We start from the raw sequence: 7,248 nt of genomic DNA, 5'->3' as shown, positions 1-7,248 counted from the left end.
CTAAAGAAGATAACAGGGCATGAAACAAAAAAAAATATGCTCAAATATATAGAAGAAAAAATTTCCATGTGAAAGGAAAGCTAGAACATGCAGAATGAAAGGGATCAACATGTTTAAAAAAATAATAGAATATGGTCATTAATGAAACAAATTCTGGTTATACTGATGAACTTCAAGGATAAAGAAAAAATCATACAAGTATCTATGCACAGGAAAAATGTCATCCTAAAGGAAAGTAAGACTGACCGCATATTCTTCTTCAGCAACATTAGATACCAAAAGGCAAGGATGCAAAGTCTATGGTGCTTGAATGAAACAATGAGATCCTAAAAAGCCAAGCTTCCATTCATTTATACGTGCAAAATAAACTATGCCCATATATGCAAGAATTCAGGAAATACAATAACCAATGAAACCTTTGTAAAAAATATTGTTAAACTATAATCTAACTAAGCTGCTGCATTACAATAAAGAACTCATAGAAAAGTTTTGGTATGAAAAAGCTGGAGATAAGCATGATTTTCACTTAAACAAAGAAATAAATACAAACATACGTGGCAAGTGTAGATACCAAATAGACTATAATCTTATTTTATTTTATTTTTTTTTTTGCGGTACGCGGGACTCTCACTGTTGTGGCCTCTCCCGTTGCGGAGCACAGGCTCCGGACGTGCAGGCTCACGGGCCCAGCCGCTCCACGTCATGTGGGATCTTCCTGGACCGGGGCACGAATCTGTGTCCCCCGCATTGGCAGGCGGACTCTCAACCACTGTGCCACCAGGGAAGCCCCTAGACTATAATTTTTATAATTTTTTGAAGAAAAGCTAAATACAATTGACACTTGAACAATGCAAGGGTTATGGGCACTGTCACCCCAGGCAGTTGAAAATTCACATATAACTTTTGACTTCCCCAAAACTAAACTCCTCATAGCCTACTGTTGACTGGAAACCTTACTGATAACATAAACAGCCAATTAGCACATATTTTGCATGGTATATGTATTATATACTGCATTCTTACAATAAAGTGAGCTACAGAAAAGAAAATGTTACTAAGAAAATCATAAGGAAGAGAAAATACATTTACAGTAATGTATTCTATTTATTGATACTGTAAGTGTACATCTGCTTACAAGATGAGTCATCTGTCAGTACCTATATCAATATTGTCTTATATGATACAAAACACTATAGATGCTATATGTATTACTAACACTAGACATGAAAAATGAAAAGATAATGTTAAAGAGAAATTCACATTTATTTACAGATATAACAATCATGCATTGATAATGAGGAAGCAGCAATATGATCATTTGATGGTAGCCTAGTGTAACTGATACAATTGCCTCACAGTAGCCTAGCCTATACACTAATGAATGATCATAAAATTTTTATGGCATACAGCTTACAATCATATTCATAATACAGTACTGGAAACACTGCTACATTAAAACAAACAAAAAAACAAACCACACACACACACTTTCTTTTTTTTTTTTTTTTTTTTCAGTACACGGGCCTCTCACTGTTGTGGCCTCTCCCGTTGTGGAGCACAGGCTCCGGACGCACAGGCTCAGCGGCCATGGCTCACGGGCCTAGCCACTCCGTGGCATGTGGGATCCTCCTGGAGCAGGGCACGAACCTGTGTCCCTGCATCGGCAGGCGGACTCTCAACCACTGCACCACCAGGGAAGTCCCACACTTACTTTTTTAAAGACCTAAACGTAAGACCTGAAACCATACAAGTCCTAAAAGAGAACATAGGCAGAACACTCTTTGACATAAATAGTAGCAATATCTTTTTTTAGATCTGTCTCCTAAGGCAAAAGAAACAAAAGCAAAAATAAACAAATGGGACCTAATTAAACTTAAAAACTTTTGCACAGCAAAGGACACCATCGACAAAACGAAAAGACAACCTACTAACTGGAAGAAAATATCTGCAAATGATGCAACCAATAAGGGGTTAATATCTAAAATACATAAACAGCTCATACAACTCAATATAAAAAAAAATTTTTAAATGGGAAGAGGATCTGAATAGACATTTTTCCAAAGAAGATATACATATGGCCAACAGGGACATGAAAAGATGCTCAACATCACTAATCATCAGAGAAATGCAAATCAAAACCACAATGAATATCACTTCAAACCTAGTCAGAATTGCTATCATCAAAGTCTGCAAATAACAAGTGTTGGAAAGGAAGTGGAAAAAAGGGGGCCCTAGTATACTTTTGGTGGGAATGTAAATTGGTACAGCCACTATGGAAAACAGTAAGGCGTTTCCTCAAGAAACTAAAAATAGAACTACCATATGACACAGTAATTCCACTCCTGGGAATATATCCAAAGAAAACGAAAACACTAATTCAAAAAGATACATGCACTCCAATGTTCATAACAGCATTATGTATAATAGCCAAGATATGGAAGCAAACTAAGTGTCCACCAACAGATGAATGGATAAAGAAGATGTGATATATATAAAAAATGGAATACCACACAGCCATTAGAAAAAGAATGATATCTGGCCATTTGCAACAACGTGCATGGACCTAGAGGGTATTATGCTTAGTAAAATAAGTCACAGGAAGACAAATACTCTATGTTATCACTTGTATGTGGAATCTAAAAAATAAAACGAATGAATATAACAAAACAGACTCACAGATACAGGAACAAACTAGTGGCTACCAGTGGGGACAGGGAAGCAGGGAGGAACAAGATACGGGTAGGGGATTAAGTGATACAAACTACTATGTAAAAAACAAATAAGCAACATGGATATATTGTATAGTACAGGCAAATAAAGCCATTATTCTGTAATAACTTTACTTTTTGGCCACACCACGCAGCATGTGGGATCCTAGTTCCCCGACTACAGATCCAACCAATGTCCCCTACGTTGGAAGCACAGAAGCTTAACAGCTGGACCGCCTGGGAAGTCCCTGTAATAACTTTAAATGGAGTATAATCTACAAAAACAACAAACCACTATGTTATATGCCTGAAACTAATACTGTAAATCAACTATACTTTAATTTTTTTAAAAAACCACTTACTTGTGATGATACTCTGATATGCGGTTTCTTCAGTTACAAAAGAGAGGAATACTGTATGGTACTGTAATTGTGACAGCAAAGTTATAAAGCAGTAAGAAAGCTAACACATTATTAATTTTATATTAAATATCACTCACCTTATGCCTATGGAAAGATAGGCTATCCGCTTCCATGCAAGTCTTGCACACAGTGTTCTACAACATGAATATTTAGGCAGTGAAGATGATCATGATGACACAAAAACATCTCATATAATTCTTGCCGTAGTTACTAGATTTCCACACAAAGATACACAAACATACACAACAGATAAGTTTATTAACTGCATGGCACAATGATTCTTTACTATTCATGAAGTGGAGGTGAGTCATCATAAAGGTCTTCATCCCTGTCATCTTCACATTGAGTAGGCTGAGGAGAGGAAGAAGAGGAGGGCTTTGTCTTGCTGTCTGAGGGGTGGCAGAGGTGGAAAAGGAGGCAGGAGAGGCAAGCGCATTCAGTGTAACTTCATGGAAACACACAGTAATCTGTCTGACTTTTTTGCTTTCTCATGCATCTAAAGAATGTTTCTATACAACACCAATCCTTTTTCCACCATTTGCTTTTGTTTCAGTGTCCATATCACAGAAGGGCCTGCGTCGTGAAAGAAGTCAAAAGCAGTCTTGTATAATCAAAATTCTTCTTCCAGATTGTCTAATGTCAATATGTTTTGTGGCGCTGCTTCTTCTACATCTTCTTCCTCATCATCTGGCACTGGTTTGGAAGCACCCATCTCCATCAGGTTGTCTTCTGTTCATTTCTCTAGTTTGCTGTCTACCAGCTCTTGAATTTTTCCAAGGTTCATATCTTGAAACACTTCACCCTCCACCTTTTTTTTTTTTTTTTTTTTGCCATATCCACAATCTCTTTCATGATTTCCTTGACTGTCTTTTTTGTAAAGCCTGTGAGGTCATGCAAACATCTGGATAGTTTTCTCCAGCAGGAATTTATTGCTTTGGGCTTCACGGCTTTCACAGCTCTTTCTATAACTATGATGGCATCTTCAATGGAGTAATCACTTCAGACTTTCATGATGTTTTCTGTATCTGGATTCTCTTCCATAGCACTGACAATTCTTTCCATAGAGGACCATGCATAATGAGCCTTAAAGGTCCTTATGACCCCCTAATCTAGAGGCTGAGTTAGAGATGTGTTTGGGGGCAAGCAGATCACTTTGATGTCTTCAGTATTGAACTCATGGGGTTCTGGGTGGCCAAGGACATTTTCCAATATCAAAAGAACTTTGAAAGGCAGTCCTTTACTGGCAAGGTATTTCCTGACTTCAGGGACAGAGCATTGTTGGAATCAATCCAGAAAACGTGTTCTGGTTGTCCAGACCTTTTTGTTGCACAACTAAAAGACTGACAGCTCTTGTTTATCTTTGCCCATTAAGGTCCAGGGGTCAGCAGCTTTATAGGTAAGGGCAGTCTTGGTCATAAACCTGACTGTATTTTCACAAAACAGTAGTTAGCCTATCTCTTCCTGCCTTAAATCCTGGCGCACACTCTTCTTCTTTACTAATAAGTGCTCTTGGTGGAATTTTTTCCCCCCAGAATAAGGCACTTTCATCTGCATTAAACACCTGTTCAGGCAGATATCATTTCTCCTTAATAATTTTCATAATGGCATCTGGGAACTTGTCTGCTGCCGCTTGGTCAACAGAAGCTGCTTCTCCTGTTACTTGACATTTTTTAAGCCAAACCTCTGTAACTACCAAATCAGCCCTTGCTGGTATTAAATTCTCCAGTTTTAGATCCTTTACATTCCTTTTGCTTTAAGTTGGCATATAATGACTCCACTTTTTCTCAAATCATATTAGAGTCTATAGATATGCCTTTTTTATAGCAATCCTGCACCCACATAAAAGCTGCATTTTCAATACGAGCTAAAAATGTATTTTGCAAAAAGTGCAAGGTTTTTGTGTCTTCTGGTGTAGCTGCACTAACGGCTTCATGAATTTCCTTTTCTTTTTTTTACAGTGTGTCTTACCCTGAACTCATTTATCTTGAAATGGCAGGTAACCACAGCTGCAGACTTCAATCTATAATACATACCAAGCAATTCAACTTTTTCTTGTAATGTCATGACTTTTCTCTGCTTCTTGTGAGCACTTCCAGCGTCACTAACAGCACTTTGTATGGGTCTCACGGTGTTTTTCAAAGTTTGTGGTATTGCACTAAACAAGGTAAAAAACATGCAAGAACCATGAGAGATCACTTTTTACTGTGACACACAATTTACTGGAGAAACAAACTGCTCACACAGAGATGACTAGCGTCACACAGCATTTTAAGTGGATACTCACAACTCTTGAGCTCACTGCAACAGCTACAGGAGGTGGCTACAAAATTATTATAGTAGTATGTACTGCAGTTAATTTTATGCAATTATGACTTAATACTGCATCTTTATGTTTGCTTACATTTCTCTCATCTGCAGATGGTGCCATATGGCCTGTGTTTACATGTGTAAATTTTGGTAAATTTTAACTTTTTATAGTAGATTTGTGTACATTTTATGGTAATAAATGATAAAATAGACTAGTATCTGCATATATTTTATACATGGATAACATCCCTTTTTCTTACTTTTTCAACATCTCTAGGCTACTTGATTTTTAAGTTTTTTCAAATTGCCACAAATCTCCAAAAATTTTCCAATATATTTATTTAAAAACATCCTCATATAAATAGACCCACTCAGTTCAAACTGATATTTTCAGACCACGATGAAAAAAACCCCTCAGAATTAATAACAAAAGCAGATGCTGCAGGTTGGCTCAATCAATATAACTTCAACTCATCTGTCGTATTTCCTCCTCTAGAAAAGAGCTGGAAGGCCAAAGACCAAAGGGATTTCTCCTGTTCCCTTGAAGCTAAAGTTATGTATGGACTACCTTTCGCCAACAAGACATAGTTGTGTGAGACTTAGCAGAATTGACTTTGTAAAGTGAAGATCACATGCCTCCTCAGGCAGGTTTTGTCTTGGAATGTGGTTTCTCTGCAGCAGTTATAGTAGAACATCTGGTGTCTAGTAATTATCTTTTGTGAACTGCAAAGGAAAGGTATTGCCTGCAACTAAGAACTTGGCCAAAACAACCCCAACTACTTGATGATTTTAAAACTGTCTCGACTTTACACCAAAGAAGAAATTAAAACTGCCCTTATATCATGTTTGGAAATTAACTACAATGAAAATATCAAAATTTATGGGATTATACCTAAAGCTGTATTTAGAGGAAAATTCATAGCTGTAAAATGTTAACATACAAGTATCATTATTAAATATGAGGACTTTGGGGTCAACTGCCTTTGTTTGAATATTGACTCTTTAACTCAGTGCTTAGAACTCAGTTATGTATGATTACGGGCAAGTTACTTAGTTTCCCTCCAAGCTTGTATTTCCTTATTTGAAAAATGGAGATATTACCTCAGAGGTTGTTACAAAGGTTAAATAGGAAATATCTAAAGTACTCAGCTCAGTGCTTAGCATAATCACTCAAACAATATTAATTATCATCATAAGGAGTTAGAAAATGGATAAACCAGTCTCTCGCTAGAGGAAAACAAAGGGAGGGGAGAGTAAAAGGGGAGTTAGAAAACTTAAGAATTTTCTCAATGAAGAAATTCCATATCTACCCTTCATTTGCTTTCAGTAGGCTCTAGGACTGTCACAACCCTATTCAAAGCAATGAAAGAATTTGGAACCTTGCCCCAGGAAAAAATCCTTGAGGATTTCTCATAGAAACAATTTGTGTTAGAATCTCCTGATTCTGGGTGAGAGAAGTTTTAAAACTATTTTAGAGGCTATCCAAAATTAGACTGAATCAAGTCTCCCCAAGTATGTTCATAATACATTCAATGCCAGTACTGTGGGATTTCTAACTTGGGCCATTTAGTCATCTCTATCAGTCATACTCAAATAACAAGCATGTCATTTGTAACAGTATTTGATATTTATCAGACATGTTATAATTATAGAGCTCTTCCTTATGCATTTCTACTTGACCCTTAGAACAACCCTACAAATAAGCTAAGTGAGTCACTTGTTACTATACTGATTAAAATTTTACAGAGGAGAAAATCAAGTTCCAGAGATATTTTATATGACTTGTTTGAAGATACTAAATGGCAGGGCAC

The sequence above is a fragment of the Neophocaena asiaeorientalis genome, unplaced genomic scaffold (assembly GCF_003031525.2).
Source record: "Neophocaena asiaeorientalis asiaeorientalis breed wild unplaced genomic scaffold, Neophocaena_asiaeorientalis_V1.1 scaffold37, whole genome shotgun sequence".
NCBI lineage: Eukaryota > Metazoa > Chordata > Mammalia > Artiodactyla > Phocoenidae > Neophocaena > Neophocaena asiaeorientalis.
This window is presented reverse-complemented; position numbering follows the sequence as displayed.